This window comes from Acinonyx jubatus, chromosome A2 (assembly GCF_027475565.1).
Source record: "Acinonyx jubatus isolate Ajub_Pintada_27869175 chromosome A2, VMU_Ajub_asm_v1.0, whole genome shotgun sequence".
Lineage (NCBI taxonomy): Eukaryota > Metazoa > Chordata > Mammalia > Carnivora > Felidae > Acinonyx > Acinonyx jubatus.
The window spans coordinates 48,464,691-48,483,350 of record NC_069383.1 but is presented as its reverse complement, the minus strand read 5'-3'; the positions used below and the strand labels follow the sequence as shown (position 1 = coordinate 48,483,350).

Below are 18,660 nucleotides of genomic sequence, written 5' to 3'. Positions count from 1 at the left end.
CATTCTTTATATATCAGTTTTTTATTAATAACTTGCAGAATTGCTCTAAGAATTGGAAATAATACAGGTAAGTGACTATCACATGGTAGGCATTCAACCAATGATAGTTGTGGAATTAGTGTTATTATCATTAAATTATTATTGTTATTGCCCGATCCGGTTCCCCTAGAGTCTCTTCTACTGGCCTGTCCAATGGCCCGTGGCAGACTGCAGTGGGGTTATAAAATCCTGCTCCTTTGCCTCAAGGCAGGGCACACGCTGGGGAGCCCCAGAACAGTGGGGGCAGCACTTCTGTATCTGCAAACCTACCTGCAAGTTCAGGCACCAGACGTCACCTTTCCCCCTCTGTGTCCTGATTTCTTCACTCCTCATCAGTTTCTCCTGCGTGTGATGCCTCAATAGATGAGGTGTGTGTGAATCCCCGCTCAGGCTCTGCTTCTGCAAAACCTGACTGCGGCAGTGGTTATCACCTTTTGTTCTGCTAGAAAATATTTATAGGGTTTATAACCCTGGCAGCTGTTTTTTTTTTCTTTTCTGGTAATGTCAAGTCACTAGTTATTTGCTCACAGTAAGAGCCTTATTTGAAACGAGAATTATCATGACGTCTTTGCATTAGTGTAACAGTGATTGGAGGGCCACTTAATACCAAAGAAGAAAGAATGGAAAGGAGAGTAATTACATTTCTCATTTGAGGAATATGGGACGAGGCCCTAGAGCCAAAACGCCAAGGCCTTACTGTCTTCTCATGTCATATAAGGTAGCGGTGGGACGTGCCTCAGCCATCTTGCATTCAAGTGGCCACTGCCACTCACAGCTAAGCCATGGGGCTTGGGATGAATTACGCAACCTCTCTGCCTCGTTTTTTGTCAAATGCAAAAGAAGAACAAATAATACAGAGCCGTTGAGAGAAGTAAGTGAAATCTTGTATGTGAAAGAGCTTGGCAAGTATAAAACACATCACAAAAGCAAGGCGTTTGAGATGTAAAAGGGAAATTCTGGTTAGTTCAGGAATTGGAAGGGAAGGCATTAAGTAAGCTATTGCCCACAAGTGTGAGCCTCTTTATGCAGAAATGGGGAAAGTTGTGTTAGAGTCCTATGCATTGTGTTTTAAAGAAATGACTTTTGTAGAAAGCATATTTTTCATACTTGAATAAACACAGAGTAAGGTAGAAGTACTTTGTAAATAATAAAACGTATATATATATATATATATATATATATATATATATATATCTGTAAATGTATGTGTGTGTGTGTGTGTGTGTGTGTGTGTGTGTGTATATTTACAGCAGCTCCAATGACTTCTGAGAACTATTTAGGGAAGTTAAAGTAACAGTATTTCATAGGATTTATTGGCCATAAAATGTCCCCCAGAGCTGCCTACATAAGGCTTTAATTATTCAAAGATTGTACTTTGGCACCTCAAACGTTGCCAAACCCAGAAATAAGAAAAATGAACGCTTTTTCTCATGGCAAAGAGAGACATTCTGTGCGGGAAGCAGCAATGAAAATGGGAACCCCAAAGTTTGAGGAACCCACAACTCAAAGGTAACTTAGACGCCTGGGAATGAGTTATTTCCTAGAGGAAAGGAAAGAAGCACTTCCGAAGGATTGGGACAAAGCCAAGAAGCAAAACATAAATGACAGGAGACAGAAAAGAGAGGACAGGGCAGAAGAAAGCAGGAGCAGAAGGGTTAAGCAAGTGGCTGGTGGCGATAGCCGGGGAAGCCAGAAGAGCCAAAGGGCTCCGTGGAACCACAGAACATTCAGGCAGAACCAAGTGGTGCCAGGAGGTGGTGCCTGAAGCTGGGACCTGTCCACAGGCCCCCAGAACCACACCCTCCCTAGGGCCCCCTGCAGGCCACACCCACCCTCTCCAGGTACCACACATGGAAATAACCGTGTTTCTCTGTTTTCCTCCGAGAAAACAATAGGTTTACTGTTACTACTTGTCCTCTGGGACTTGGTGCACCCTCCCCAGGCGTCCCGTCTCCAACATTCAAGACAAAGGCTGCTATTTCAAATGCCTTTTTGGTTCTCGAGATAAAACCACGAGTTCTTCTCGGCTTCTGCACTTGTCTCCTTACGCTTGTCCTCAGACATCACTCACATGTGTTCCCCCAGGATTCATCTGTGAGCTCTCTGGGGGCAGGCCATCTTCACAGCCTCAGTGATTATGACTTGGCCTGGCACACACACGCATGCTGCCAAACAGTGGTTAGTTAGCACCTGCTGAAGAAGGTAGGGAGAATCTTCTTCCAAAACTGCACTCGGTACTTCTGTGGTTAAGACACCAGATTTTCCAAGGGCCCATGTTTCCACCTCTGTTTGAGGGTTCCAGACTCTGTTCTGGGCAGTGACGTGCATTTAAAGTTGATAATAAAGATGATAATAATGGGTAACATCAGGTCACTCTTGGTCTGTGTCTGGAGCTGTGCTAAGTTGCCTTATATATACTATTAGTTAATCCTTATAGCAAACGCCAACCTCGAGAAGGTTGATCAATTATTTAATGAGAGAGGCAGATAAATACATTATGAATCAACAAATAATTTAGAATACAACACAGCAGGTAATGTAAAAGCATGGGCACTAGGGACTGAGGGTGACCAATTTTGTTTCCCTGCATCTGGTGAGGAGTGACTAGGTGATAATGGAGGTAACCCTGTAACTTCAAAGTTATTTATTTCTTAAGAAGACAGATAGTCCAGATAGACCAGGAAAAGTCCTTCTTTGAGTGTTAGACTCGCAAAAAACAAAACAAAACTCGGCAATATATTTCATCCCGTTGGAAAGCAAAAGCCCCACATTACAATCTTAAGTTTTGGGAAGGATATATGAATTGCTTAAAGGTGCAAATATTATTTATGATGCTTATATTTAACTGGGATGATAGCAGGTATTATTAGTCTTATGTCCCCTGTTTCCTATAGATTGGTATTAAGGTATAACTCTAAAACTCTTGGAATAAACATTTTAAATGCCTGGTGATTTGAGTGTTCGTGTTAATTAAGGGGATATTTTGCACATGGCAAAGAGAATTCTTTTGAGCTTTTTCTTCGGAAAGACAACCTTATCAAGTGCCCTTTGTCGAATAAATGACCTTCCTGTCATCAAGCTACCATGCAACTTTAAAAAAAAAATATATAGTTAGGCATTTGATTTCGACCTTAAAATATAGAGCTGCCTGGCAGAAAGCGGGCTCCAAATTAGCTCGAATGTGTGAGGTTGAGTCATGCCGTACAAAGGAGTGTGGTGAGGTGGGAGGGTGCTCATGTGGGGTACAACACACCGGCTCTAGGTCGTGCTGGGTGGTTGTAGGAAAGTCACTTTGGCTCTCTGAGCTTCACTTTCCTCCCCTGTGAAATGCAAGACCGGGACTCTTACAGCCTTTTATCTGCTACTAAGTCCTTACCTAGGACCCTCCCGAATGGGACATTATGATAGCAGGAGTCCATCCCGGCTGCCATGGTCAGGATAGTAGAAGAGGCATGACATCAGAGATTTCAATAAGAGAGTTACTCTTTGTGACCTTGGAACTTTGAAGGGTATTAGAAATTGGTGTTCCTTAAAAAAAAATTGATGTTTCTAAAAAATGACGCACGTTATATTAAAAAAAATGTACAGAAGTGACAAAATGTCAAAAAGCGGCTTGCTCTGGGTGGGAGGGTCATTTAAACTTTATTCTTAACGCTTTCATAGATTTTCCAAATTTTCTGTAATGAATGTATATCATATGCATATACCTATTCCTATACATATATTCAGGAAAAAAATAAAAGCACTTTTAGAAAAAGGACTGTCAGTTATGTTCATAGAGTGTCATCAATGAACCCAGCGCTTGTATCTTACTTCGTGTATGGCTTTTGGTTTTATAAACACTGAAATGACTGGCAGGGGCAGATTAGTCTCTCAGGTGAAAAGCATGAATTAGAGGAACTGCTGGTCACTTGTCCAAGTCCCATAGCTGCTGAGAGCACAGGTGAGGCTTGAACTCAGGGACTCTGCCTCCAGAGCACATCTTTCCTACCAACCCTTTTCCAGCTCCACCAGACAGCAGTTGTCTGTGGATTACAAAAACCTTGGGGCTGGTTCCTCAAACACTGGTCGCTTATCCAATACGGTTCAGACTGACCATATACTGATGCAGTCATCAGCTGTTGCAGACCATGAGGGCTGGGACCGTGGGTGGTTAACCACAAGCCAGCGGTCTTCTTTGTGGATGGTTTTCCATTTTGAATAGCACTTCCCTTTAGAGAAGTACCTTTATGGTCTTACCATAGCTAAGCACTTAATTTTCTATTAATGAGCTTAATGCAAAACTGGAACTAAGGGTGAGCTGGCTGGCTGAGTGCAAGAATTAAATGTGTATGTCAGACACATGTTTTAGGTGGGTTATTTCCAGACTGAGCTTAGCTCAGTGATGCGATAATAGTCCCTCTTCAGCCTCCTGTCAGAGCTTGAGCCAAAGCATATGGATTGTCTTCACGGGCAACTTAGGCTGGGTTCTACCACAGAAGGGCAGGGGCACCTGCCGTGTATTTGCATAACCAGATTGGCAAGATCTTCCAAGGAGAGACTGGCTGGCCACTTGTCCCAGAATATCATGAAGTTGGTGGTTGAAACAACTTTGATTCCCAAACCTGACAGTCAAAGCATTATATCGTCAGCATGAGACTGGACTTTCGTATTCTCTACCCCAGTGCCAAGCCTATACGGAAATGCTTAAATAATCCTTGACGTGCAGTCACCGGGCCTAAATTAGAACATATCCCATGACAGAGACCTTATTACTCCGTAAGGGGACTTGTTCCATTTTGGGGAAGCTCTGTTAGAAATTTGTCTGTCTCTGATATCTCTTAATTGGCTTTCTTCATCCTGGGAAGCTAAAGAGCTGTGGTGTCCAGCTAGCCACATGTGGTGACACTGGCCACATGTGGCTGGAGAGCACTTAAAATGCCTCTAGTCCTAATTGAGATGTATTTTAAAAGTAAAACTTATATCAGATTTCAAAAACTCAATACGAAAAAGTTTTACACTGATTGCACGTTGAAATGATACTATTTTTCGTCCGTGGGGTTAAATACAATATATTAAATTTAATTTCGCCTGTTTCTTTTCGCCCTTAAATATGCTGGTTAGAAAGTTTTAAGTGACACACGTGACTAGCATTGCATTTCTACTGGATCATGGTGCTATAGATCATGCATGCTCTTACAAATGGTAGCCTTCAGATTTTAGAACCCTGCTATTGTGTTTCTCCTGTGTTTTTTAAGAGTGAATGTCTCAGATTCCATCAAATGGTCTTTATTTAACATAATTTTTAGACGCTGCACCATTAATTTTATTCCGATTTTTTCAGTCTCTACATTTAGCTGAATACTGTAAACTGAAGACTGTAATTAAGATGTATCAAGCCCTTTGGACTGTTATCTCCATTGTTTTGATATTACACTTTTGTGCTTTAACAACACTTGATGTCGTTTTTATGGTGGCTTAAATATACTATTTAAGAGTTCTTAGCTTGGAATCTGTGAACTCTGGTGGTCATTCATGGGCTCCAGCTGAAATTGTAAACAAAATTTTATGACTATGCACATTTGTCTATGAGGTAGTCTTTAGCTTTCAAAGATTTTCACAGGTATCTGAGACCCACTAGATTGTATTGAGACTGTAGTCACTTAAAACTCCTTGGGATTTTTTTCTCACGAAACCATTTTTAATCGCAATCTCCCTTACTCCCCTACTTTGGCATTTGATTTTTAAAAATGGATACTTTTACGTTTATCCTTATTAAGTTTGTTCTTAGTCATGTCAGCCTGTTGTTTTAGTTTGCGGAGACTGTTTGCCTCTCTTGGTTCTTTTGACATTTAATGAATTAGGCTTCTCTCCCAGCTTTGTCACACCTCCGGCTTTGATAAGCATGTCTTCTGTGTCCTCATCCATCATTAACTGAGATTTTAGACTGGATGAACCATAGATAGCACTTGGGAGTCTGCCATTGTGACTGCCCTTTGGGGAGGCAGTGATTCATCAAGCGGTCGACATTCCTTGGGTAGCTACAATTACCAGCTACGACTCTCTTCAGGTGTACTGTCATTTATGTCATTCTTATCCACAGGATGGCAAATTCCTTGCTGAAATCAAGATGTATTTTTGTCTATGATGTGCCCCTGATCTTCCTGACCTGTAAACCTGTCGAAAAGGGAAATGCAAGTGGTTTGGCGAACGACTGATTTGGGGAACGTATACTCGCTCTCAGCGATCACTGCTCACTGATTTTGAAATAGTTTGTTTCAGAGTGTTACTAGAGGTTTGACAGAGAACCCACAGGACCGTTGCTTTTTGGATCTACTTCCCCCATTCTCTAAGATCTTTCTGAAATTTGGCACAAATGTCTCCGTAGAGCCTGGTTCAAAATTAAGTTTACATTGGATTGAAAGTGGGAAACATCAAGCTTTTTTAAAAAAAAGTTTATTTATTTATTTTGAGAGAGGGCCAGAGTGTTGCGAGTGGGGGAGGGGCAGAGAGAATCCCGAGCAGACTTTGTGCTGTCAGCGCAGAGCTCTACAGGGGGGCTTGATCTCACGAGGTGTTAGATATGACCTGAGCCAAAATCAGAAGTCAGATGCTTTACTGACTGAGCCGCCCACGCGCCCCTGAAATATCAGGCTTTTAAGTTAGCTAAGCCACAGGGATCAAAGGTGATGATGAATAACGATACTTAAGTAAAACGATAAAGTTACGTGACCGCAGGGACTTGGATAAACACACCATCCCACTCTTAACATGTTCTGTCCAGCAATGTAAGTCATTTGCTCTCCCAAGGCAATTCCATTTGTTTATCACAATTTGTTCTCTGCTGATTTTTCATGTTTTTTAAGGTTCTGGAAGCTATTGTCTTTGAGATATCCGTAGTTTATTTTGTTTTCAAGTCTAGAACAGCTAAAGGTTTTTCCACTAAAAGTCATAAACACTTTCTCCTCTGTCAGGCAAAGTAGATGTCAGGAGTTATCTAGCACAGGGCTCTTAGCAGTTATGGAGGACAGGGCTTGCTTCTCAAAGATCCAGGGCCAGTGGTTTCCACGTTGGAATCACTAGTTTTAAAATCCTGGTGTCCATTTGTTCAATTTCCCATAGGTTAGCCTAGGTCACATCCCCAGAAGTTTAGATTATTGGCTTGGGTATGGATGCCAGTGTCTTTTAAAGCTCTCCAGGGGGGGGATTCTAATATGTGGCCAATGTCAAGAACACTGATCTAGGTGAATAGTTCCCACAGTGGAGTTCTGTACCAGCAGCATCACCAGGAACTTGGTAGAAATGGAAATTTTCAAGCTTCCACTTCTGATCTACCGAATTGGAAACTCTAGAGGAGGAGCTCAGGAAAATGTGTTTTAACAAGCCCTCCAGGTGATTTTGAAGCATACCAAGGTTTGAAAGCCAGCGCTCTATATAGGCTTTCCTTTCCCCTGGAAAAAAGAGTTGCCTGGCCACATGCTACTGACCCTGAAGATGTCTGGTCTGAGGCTAGTTAAAACTCTCTAAGGCCACAGGCGTTGGCAAGTAAGCCAAAGAAAAAGCGTTGAGTGCTCTAATTTCCCTGGCAGCCAGTGAGCTGGCCCGAAGCGTACAATGACTGCTTTCACCTCGTGCTCGCACGCGACTGTCCCATCCACAGCTGAAGATGCTCACCTGAGTCTGCTGATCACTCTGCTGTGCCTTTCCTTTCTGCCTTTTATTTCAGCTTTTAGTGAATGCTCTTGAGCCACAACCGCAGATACAAGTCTACCTGTGGCCGTGCTAGGTTGCTACGAAGAAAAGAGGAAGAATACCACCCTGGATGTTAACACACAAACGTTGCAGCTATTTCAGGCACTTGGAGGAAACCACGTAAACAGGCCATCAGAAATTGGTGGAAGATCTTTGGTATTGTGCCTGGGGGATAGACGTTTTGGAAGAAACCTGGGCCCCACACTGGCTCTGTCTGTGACTGCAGAACCACCTGGTGTAGAAGCGGCTGGCACTGGAGGAGCCTGTAGCCATTTGGGGCGGTTTTTCTTTCTGGTACTGTGACCTTGCATGGCTTGCTTAATTTCTTTGAACCCCAGTTACCTCATGTATAAAAACAAGGAGTGATGAGACCTGCCTCGCGGGGTTGTTATGGGGATTAATTGAGATAATACTTGTGAAAATGCCCAGCACGGCACTCGTAAGTGGTAGTTGTTCAACAAGCCTCTTGTGCACCAGCCGTCAAATTATAGTGTTGTCTTTAGCTAGTTTTTCAGAACGAGGGCTTGGTAAAACCATGGAGTAGAAGGTTTATCCATAGAGCCTCATCAGGTGCTGTTTCCAGAAACTTCCTTTTCCCCTCTTGGCATTCTTTCTCCTCCTCAAGCTGGGACCTTGGTCTCTTTTCAGCCTTCGGAAATTCACTTTCACATACCAATCCGCTGGAAGAGAGCTGGTGTGCTAATCAAGTAGGGTACATGACTCGGAACTACTCAGGGTGTTCATGTTTTCAGAGTTAGATGCAGTTGAACAGTATTTAAATGTCTTTTAGCCCTACAGAGGGAAGTGCCTGCCTCAGAATATGCCGTTCGCTTTTTGTATTTATGCTCACATAATCCTCAGAAGAGGTGCTGCTTTCATCTCCATTTTGAAGGTGAGGAAACCAATGATAGTGGAATTTAAGAAACCCATTCAGACTGTTTTCCCAGAGCCCCTCAAAATATCATAGAGAGTGCCAGACTTCGATTTCCCATAGGGTTAGCATAGGTTATAGGCAGAAACCAACAGAAAAAAGTTTGCTTTCAAATCCATGCTGTATCTGTGGCTCATTGCAGGGCAATACAAAACTATTGGGAACATTCCCTTACTCTCACAGTGGAATAAAACCAAGTATACTCCAGCAGAATGAGTTATATGGGTTCTACTGTTTGACTTTTTCTGAATCACTGAGGTCACAATTCTTCCTAAGTATAAAATAGAACTGTATCGAAGGAGATATTTTCTCCCAGGGTGGAAATTACTAGTGGTTGAGTTTTGCTTATCTCTTTCTCCATTATCTTTAAAAACATTTTGTTTAATGTTTATTTATTTTTGAAAGAGAGACAGAATCCAAAGCAGGCTCCAGGCTCTGAGCTGTCAGCACAGAGCCAGACGCGAGGCTTGAGCTCATGAACCATGAGGTCATGATCTGAGCTGAAGTTGGATGCCTAACCGACTGAGCCACCCAGGCGCCCTCTTTTTCCATTATCTGATGAGCATTAGTAGAGTCTACTGTTTATTGCAGAATGTTCCAAAACAATCACTTCTCAAAAGGACGACTCCTCTTTCTATCACCTCCTCCTCTCCAAAGCCTTTCCTACCCTGCCGTCTCCTGAAGAATTGATCCCTCGGCCCTCGTTGGTGTTGTCACCACAAGGCTCTTTATAACAGAGCCTAAAATGCTCATTAACTTATTTGTCTGTCCTCCCCCACCCCATCAAACTACATACTTGTCAAAGAGAGGGGTCAATGTCTTACTCAGCTTTGTCTTTTTCTCCTGAGTTACCAGGAGAGAGAAAAGTAAATTTCATGAGCAGAGTAAGTGGCCTGGTTGTCTGAAAGAGGGAAGGCATGTTGAGAGGAGCGGAGAACAAGACTGAGAAGATGGCTAGACCTTGAAAGCCAAGCAGAAGGATTTGTACGTAAGGTCAAAGCAGCAGGGAGCCACCGTGGAGTGTGGAGAGAATGGTGTGGGATGACGGCAGAAAGAGGCATATGTTGTATAGAATGAACCCAAGAGGCAGAGACCAGGGAGCGTGCCACTGGATACAGACGTGGGACACCCGAGTTGTATTTGATGTTTGCATGCTAATGGTGAGAAAGGAGAGTCAGAGAAAGAGGACCAGGTGGGAGCTTTCCAAAGGGCTGATCAGAGGGAGAAAAAAAAAAAATTACTCCAAAGCTTCAAGAGCAGAAAATTAGAAGAATGGAAAAGTTAGTTGGAAAGGGTAGCTAATGTTGGGAGTAAGAAGCTAGGGGAGGAAGTTAGGATACATTTCATTAGTTGGATTTCTATTGTTTTGAAGTGTCAGGTGGGCATACGGATCTCTTAAGATTTAAGTTTCGCTTTTTCCTAAAAGCCTAACGAAAAGGTGAAGTAACCTCATCACTTTTTACATGTTAAAGAGTCCTTATTTTATATGCTATCGATGGAGGCTTTAAGTCTCTTTGGGAAATGAATACTTTTCTGGGTCCTGTGGGAGCCGTTCCTTGTGGTATTTGCACAGATGACCATCTGAGCTGAGTGCTTATTAGGTCGGATGAAATATCGTTTCAGGTTAGCAGCGAGACATCACAGGCCACCCACTGGACACCCTGGGAATGAAAAAGAGGCCAAAGGTCTGGTGTCTTTAACTGGAAGAGTACGATTGCAAGATTAACAACGGCGACCCCAGTGTGCATTACTGCTAGTGGAAACAAGCATATGATATCACAACAGAGGAAGAAAAGGCAGCAAATCTGCTTTCAAAGCCCACAGTGTGACAGCTTTACAGTCGTCTTTTGAACGGTATCAATATTGGTTTCCTATTGCTACTGTAACAGACTACCCCGAATTTCGTTGCTTCAGATTATTCTGCCTGTCCCAGCACTGCAGCCTTATGCTTCCAGTGAGAGTTCCCGTCCTTGCCCCTCAGATAACCAGGCACGGACACGCATTTAGGTCTTCATATTTGAAAACAGGTAATTTCATTTTAACAAGAACCTTAACTATTTAAGTAGTTACTTCTCTTAACCTAAAAGACAAAAGATAGAGGATTTGTTTCATTACTGTCTTGGGAGCATGTGAATAGACATACGTCCTGTTTGCTAGCCGCAGTCTGACAAGGAGCTAAGTTTGGCACAGTAGTGTAATAATCAGAGCGCCGACAGCATACTTGGTGCAAACAGAAAAAGAGGACATCAGGGGCACCTGGGTGGCTCAGTCGGTTAAGCGTCCGACGTCGGCTCGGGTCATGATCTCATAGTTCATGAGTTTGAGCCCCGCGTCGTCTGGCTCTGTGCTGACAGCTCGGAGCCTGGGGCCTGCTCTGGATTCTGTGTCTCCCTCTCTCTCTGCCCCTAACCCACTCTCACCTTGTCTCACTCTGTCTCTCAAAAATAAATAAATGTAAAAAAATTTTTTTTCTAGAAAAAGGGGACATCAAAACAAGGTCACTGAGGACGTATTCTCCAGTTTTTATTTTTCCCCTACTGACGTAAATCAGGAGAGTTAATCTGAGTTCCTGTGAAACCCTTTGCCATGAAATGTTATAATCAATTTAAACTCGAATTAGTAAATATTTCCTTGTCATTAAAGCTAAAATAATTATATATGAAAGATTCAAACTGTACCTCTCTTTTTCTTAACCTAGAGATCTTTAATGTTTCAAACTCACTGAAATAGACCAAACCAGGGCTTGTATAATTAAGATTTCCCTCTTTAAAACACAATGAAAGTATAACATACCAATGATATCGTGATAGCATCGTATGGTGACAGCTGGCCGATGCACAGTTGTGGTGAGCATAGCGGAAAGTATAGACCTGTTGAATCACTGAAACCAATGTAACATCGTGTGTCAGCCATACTTAAGTAACAGAAGACCGCAAATTAATAAGCCCTTGCCAAGAACTCTTTTTTAAAAAAAATTTTTTTTAACGTTTATTTATTTTTGAGACAGGGAGAGACAGAACATGAACGGGGGAGGGGCAGAGAGAGAGGGGGAGACAGAATCAGAAGCAGGCTCCAGGCTCTGAGCCATCAGCCCAGAGCCCGACGCGGGGCTCGAACTCACGGACCGCGAGATCGTGACCCGGGCTGAAGTCGGACGCTTAACCGACTGAGCCACCCAGGTGCCCCAAAGAACTCTTAAAAAAAAGGATATGGCTTTCTATAATCATTGTTTAAAATAAAAATATGAATATTATAAAAACAAAGTAACAGATACAGACTGTTAGTGTTATGAATTTTCCTAGGTAAACTGCAGTCTAGTGAGTTTTCAGCTCATTTAGAGCCCTGTGGCTTCATGGTCATAGCTCCCGGATGAACCAAAGCTGGTTGGAATCTCCTGCCCTCACTTCTACCAGAATAGCTCCATTGTATCTGATTTATGTATTTATAATGAGTACATTTCTGTATCTGTACATATGCTTACTCTGATCACTTCCCTTGCATCTTACATAATACTGTTGTCCACTATTTGAGGGCCACTTTTTTCTACTGTTCTTGCTATAAACATTAATGTTGTTGTTTTATATGGTCAGTGTTTGTTTAGATTCACCCACTTACTTGCATTTTCGTTGTCTGTCTTCCTTTCGGGCACCTCATCTCCCTTCTCTACAACTGTTCTTTCTGAAGTATGTTCTTCAAATTCGAAGGTCTTCTGGCAGTAAACCACATGGCTTTTAGTTTTTGTGAAATGCCTTTATTTCACCCTTGTACTTTTGCTATATGTGAAATTCTAGGTTGGTCATTTCTCTGAACATTTTGTAGATTTTATTCCGCTACAAGTCTGGCATTTGTTGCTGCTTTTGAGACGTCTGCTGCCGGTTTAACTCTCCTTTTATGGATAATCTGTCTTTTCTCCTTCAGATGCTTTCCATATTGTCTTTATGTCTTTGGTGTTTTGCAGCTTTACCGTGATGGGTCTTGGCGCGAGCTTCTTACTACACATCTTCCTTGGGACTTGGCTTTCGGAACCTGAACATTTATATCTTCCATCTCTTCTCAAAAATTTTATGCCAGGGGCACCTGGGTAGGCTCATTTGGTTAAGCATCCGACTTCAGCTCAGGTCATGATCTTGTGGTTTGTAAGTTCGAGCCCCGCGTCAGGCTCTGTGCTGACCGCTCAGAGCCTGGAGCCTGCTTCGGATTCTGTGTCTCCCTCTCTCTCTGCCCCTCCCCTGCTCGTGCTCTGTCTGTCTCTGTCTCAAAAATAAATAAATTAAAAAAAAATTAAAAAAAATTCTATGCCAGTGTTACTGGTATTTCACTAAAAGCATCTTTTTGAACTCCAGTTAGACATTTATTAAGTGTCTCATTCTGTTTCTCATAAGTATTCTTTCGCACTTACCGTTTCTTTGTTTCTCTGTCCTGTGTTTTGGTTAATTTCTTGAGCGTTACCTTCCATTCTACCAATTCTTTCTTCAACTGTGACTAATCTATTAAGCTATCCATTGTGCTTTTCAATTATACATTTCAGTTTTTAAAATATTTGGTCCCTTTTCAAGCCCTTTTCTGGTGTTTTGAAAGTATTTTATTACTTTCTCTGGTTTTTTATTCAATATTTGTTTTATTAACATTTTCTGTCTGGTTATTTTATATTCTGTATGATCCATTCCAATATTCAAAATTCTTGGCAGTCTAATTCAGCTGTTATTGTTTCTGCCGGCCCTCACTCCTGGGACCTGTTTCCTCATGTACTTCATAATTTTGGATTTTTAGTTCCTATTTGGAGGTATCTGTAGGAATCCTCTAAGACCCGAGTCGAGGGCCAGTCCCTCAGAGAGAATCTTGGTTTCCTTCTGCCAGGCCGTGCAGGTCACTACCCATCTGGGTCCACACTGGGTTAATTTCTTGGCTTGAGGTTTCCTAGATTGTGAGTAGTATCAATTTAACCACAAACCTTCACAGGACAGGCCTGTGGTTATAAATTTTCAGGGAAGATGTAATGTTCCAACCCAGAGCCTAGGCTGAGATTTTCTTGTTATTTCCCTTTACATGGTTTATGTGGAAGGCACGCTCTTTCATTACTTGGGCTTTATAAGAAGTCTCAGTTCCAAGTCCTCATCATCTTGCTTAGGACCCAGTGTGGCCATTAAAATTCAAGCCTCTTGATTATAAAGATTGGTAAATGCCTATAGGATAGCCAGAGATTCAGCTAACACCTGTTTTTTAGCCTTATGAGCTCAGTGATTTGTTTATCCTTCCTTTTTTATATAGCTCAACTATTTAAAAATATGTTTATATGTTAAACCAGGTATCTAGTTCAAAATATTCTGCCAAACAGAATTTTTTAATTATTTTTTTTCTGATGAAGAAACTAAGGCCCGGGAAAAGTTAATTGACTGTAAAAAGGTGCAACAAAGTGGAAGAGTAAAACAGCCTCTGAATTGCCTGTTCACTTTGTAGATCACCCAAAATAATAACGTTTCAGCTCTTAGATTGACATTTATTGTGTCACTTTGTAGATAACTGAAATCAGAAGTTGATTTCCCCCAAATTGTGATAACTTGCTAAAATAAGGTGAGATTAAATCATTGTCACAAGGTCATTGGATGTATTATAGTTGAGATAAGAAGTCTGCCTCTCGGCCTTCCAAGGCTGTAGTGACATGAGTAGACAATTTAGTCCTGACAATTCCTTCAAGCAGATTCTGCCTTCTGAATCTGGATTTGCAACCACTGATCATGGAGAGCAACTATCTGTATTTATTAAACAGCCGCATTTTTAAGGACTCATACAGACATATCTTATCAGCATCAGGATTTCCTCACATGCAAACGCCTCCAGTTAAGAATCTTTACTGAATATTAGGAAAATAGACATAATTTGAAATGTAAATGCATTAGTCATTTATGTGTTTTCAAAAAAGTCAACTCTGGTTGCATCTTAAAAGGAATCTGAGTAATACACTACAATATTGCAACTAGCAAATCTTAGAAGAGGGAAAGCTAATATGTTTTTGAGATTCCAATGTAAAGGAAAAAAAAGACATTGTGAACTTCGATGTCCTTCTCTCAAATGGCTGAGTGTTAACAAACAAACCACCACCACCACCACCAACAAAAATAATGCATATACACACACAAACGGAATACCCTAGGGCTACCAGCTGTGGTTTTGTTTTGCTTCATTCCAAATTCCTAAATTTCCACATAAGATAGAGGCATCGTCAACATTTCAGATTTTTCTTCAATTTTGTCAATTTCATTCCATTTTTCACCTGTGTCAGATAGTGTTCACCCTACTTATTACTTACTACTTCCCTTAAAACTGAAGAAAACTGAAGTTGTGGGTTTGAAACTTCCTGTAGAGGGCGCTATTGATATTGTCAACTATAGCAAACATTTAAAAAATACACGGTTCATAAACTGTAGTCGCTGCTGAGAAGTCATTAGGTTGATATTTGGGAGAGCTGAATGAAACCAAAATCCTAAACAGACTAATAATTCTTAAGCTGTTTAATGCTTGTGAAACCAGCGTGCCTCCACTGCTGGCTTCTTGAACGCTGAAGTCTGAGTGTTCCCTCCCCTCCCCCCTTTTATTACTTAATGAACAATTCCTCTTCTGGTCTGTATTAACAATGGTGCTTGGAACTCAGCATCGATAACACACTGCGTGCCCTGTTGTGCTGCATGTTGAATGATTTGTGTGTCTTTGAGAAAGTCCAGCTTCTCCTCTTAATCTGGTATCCTGGAGGCTCTGTAATTTACTCCCACAGTTCCCTGCCATAACATATTTCATGTCAAGTGGGAGGGTTTAAGGTAAAAAAAAAAAAACAAAAAAAACAACCTCTTAATAGAGATATTTTCAAACAAAGACAGAGGGCAAAGAGGATCTTCTTAGGATATTAAATGAGAACATAACCAAAGCTTATTTTTCTTTTGCATTATTATGAAGCAATTGATGATTGCCTGGGGCTTTGGGGATGAATCAGACTTTTAATAAGTTTCAGTGAGAACAGTGTTCACGGAGATAAGTTAATTAATTGCTGTGCTGTGTGAAAGCTCATGTAGATAGTGTTTTATTCTACTGTGTAGACTTCGTAAAAAGGCACACAATTCTTTGCCACACTAATGCTTATCGACAGACCTTCACCGAAAATACTACTTTGCTCTTTTCTGTAAGAAAACTGTTAATAACCTGATTAAGCCAGAAATGAAATACATTACCGATCACTCTCCAAAAGTGGCACTAAAAACAATATTTTCCTTTTCGAAGCTCTGTCTTGCATCTATTGTTTGCACAACTCTTCTAGATGCTGACAGACATCTCTCTTATTACTTTTAATCTTGAGGTTTTGGCAAAGCGCTTCTTTTTCCTCTGCATCATTTGGTTGATTTCAAACTAGAAGAATTCTCTGTCCCATCTTTTACCCTGTCGGTGTGGCAGCATTGTAAAGGACGGAAAGAAAATGACCTTGAAAGCATCACTTGTTAGTACAGAGAGTTTTTCTCCTGATGGCTACAATTTACATGCCACGGGCCCTATAAGCCTTCCAGCTTTTTCTTGATGCTAGGAAGAAAAAAAAAAAAATCAAACAGTTTCTTAGAGTCTGGAATGCTTTCCCTGCAATTGACAACAGAGTTCAAGTCAAGTTTATGATTTGGACTTAAAGTTAGACTTTCCTTACACATTTTTAACTCGTTGAAAGATGGGTTGAATATAATATGTCTTACAGATCTCCTGCTATGTTTATTTCATTGTTGATTGAATTTTTGAAAGTCTTTGTTGATAACTTTTTTAGATTTTGTTTTTAGAATAGAGAAAACAATCCATTCAGCCTCACATATCACCTTAATGCATCAGCCGTTAATTTTTTTCAGTTAAAAATTGCTCATAGGATGAAACGATTATAGTTGTATGCTTGACTTTCTGTACTATTTCAAATTTAGTATTCGGTCATAATTTTATCAAACACATTTTTCCTCCATATGTATTGGTATGGTCTTCAGCCCATGTAAATATTTCAGCAACTTATATAGATATTCTTGAGAATTAGAAATTGTCCTTATGTGTAAGAAGTGTGTTATCCTACGTCTCATAAAGGGTGATATAAGGACCAAATGACCCATCTGAATCACCTAGCACCGTGCCTGGCACATAAGCACTCGACAGATGTTTTTCGTTTGTCTCTCTCCTTCTTTCCGTGATCTTAATTGGATTTCATTTGTCATTACTAATAGGCTCTTGCAGGCTGTAGAATGAATCTTTTTGGAAAGCAGTTATATGAGCAAATAAAACGTATGCTTAAAATATTTTCATGCCTTCCCATATAGCTAAAACATGAAATAAATGAAATCAGATTAACTGGCCGTGGGAGAATTGGCTTCCACAAAGACTCCATGCCACCATAAGTTTCACTGAGGTATGAGATCTGCTCCAGTTCCGACGGGCGGTCAGTGGCCCTCAGTGCTCCCTCTTTTGGCTCACCCTAAGTGTCTCTACATCTATGACTTTGCTCTAGCAGCCCAGGATTATGTGGGACTGCACCTCATGGGTTATACAGTATTTCTCTTGTAGGCTTTTACCCTTGTGTCTTTCCAGTTCATTCCTGCTCTTGACCAGTGATAGATCGATATTTCTATCGCAGACGTACCTGACATTGAATCTTAGGAATTCAGAACAGAATGATCTTGTAGTTTATCTAGTCAAATCCCTGCTTTCAAAGGTGTGGGGAAGGAGGCTGGGAGAATGAAGGGATCTTCCAGGTACAGATGACACCTCAGTCCCATAATTCAGACCTTGTCTGTCTTGTGACCCACTCCCAGCATTAGTGAGTTCAGGCTTAATGCTGCCTCTCTGTTTACTCATTGGCCTTTTTTTTTTTTTTTTAATTTTTTAAAAATATTTGTTTATTTTTGAGAGACAGAGTGAGACAAAGTGAGACTGGGGGAGGGGCAGAGAGAGAGGGAGACACAGGATTGGAAACAGGCTCCAGGCTCTGAGCTGTCAGCACAGAGCCTGACGCGGGGCTCGAACCCACAGACTGTGAGATCATGACCTGAGCCGAAGTCGGATGCTCAACCGACTGAGCCACCCAGGCGCCCCACATTTGTCCTTTTTAAGTATAGCCATCTTTCTCAGTCCACAAAGTAGTGATGCTTTTTAGCAAAGAAACATTAGATATTTCTATTGGACCTGACTCACTTCTCAGAAACGTTTCCTCAGACTCTGTGTCTCGCAAAGAAAGCAACACGCTTAAAGCTTTAGATTTTCAAACATCTTTCTTCCTAGTCCCTTCTCTCTGCTACATTTCCACCCATCTCCCCATTTATTTCAACTTTTCTTGGTTACTTTGATATTCTGATGATTGATTATGGATTCTGGTCTCATTACAGTTTCTGCTAGATCTTAATTAGCCTTTCTCTGATCTCTCCTGGTCTCACTGTGATGTAAATTAAGGTTGACTTTGGGGGGGGGTTCCCAGTCCAATATGTAAAGAGTTTAGAAGTCATCAATCCCATTCTCACAGCTGAAAATCAACAACTATCTAACAGAAAACAGTTTGTTCAGATTAATAACAGCAATAATGTACTGGGCGATGATAGTTTATGAATAAGAGAAAGGAAAGCAAAGTTATAAGGGATGAGAGGGAAAACTTGGGAATTCTCTGTTATAATGCACCTGGATTACCTGTGACATGGTGTAGAAGCAGGCCTGGATCAAGATGCAAATGTATATTATAAATTCTAGGGAGAGCAGTGAACTATTTTTAAAAAGAAGTATAATTGATGTCTTAAGGGGAAAGAAATGAAATTGTATAAAATGGCAATTAAAAGCAGGAAGTCAGAAAAAGAAAAGACAACAAAAGAAAACAAAAAACCCAAAGAACAAGGGCAACAAATATGACATATTTACAAATATTGTAGATATAAACCCAGCTATGTCAATAATCACTTTATTTTTAA

The 18,660-nt window shown here is 41.1% G+C and overlaps 1 protein-coding gene across 1 annotated transcript in view; it reads left to right on the top strand.

Moving 5' to 3' along the window:
* CREB5 (cAMP responsive element binding protein 5) overlaps positions 1-18,660 on the top strand; it is a 484,504-nt gene that overhangs the window by 54,426 nt on the left and 411,418 nt on the right. The window contains exon 3 of the mRNA XM_053218281.1: positions 10,325-10,728. The gene's annotated coding sequence lies outside the window, so the exon portion shown is untranslated. The remainder of the gene's footprint in view (positions 1-10,324; positions 10,729-18,660) is intronic.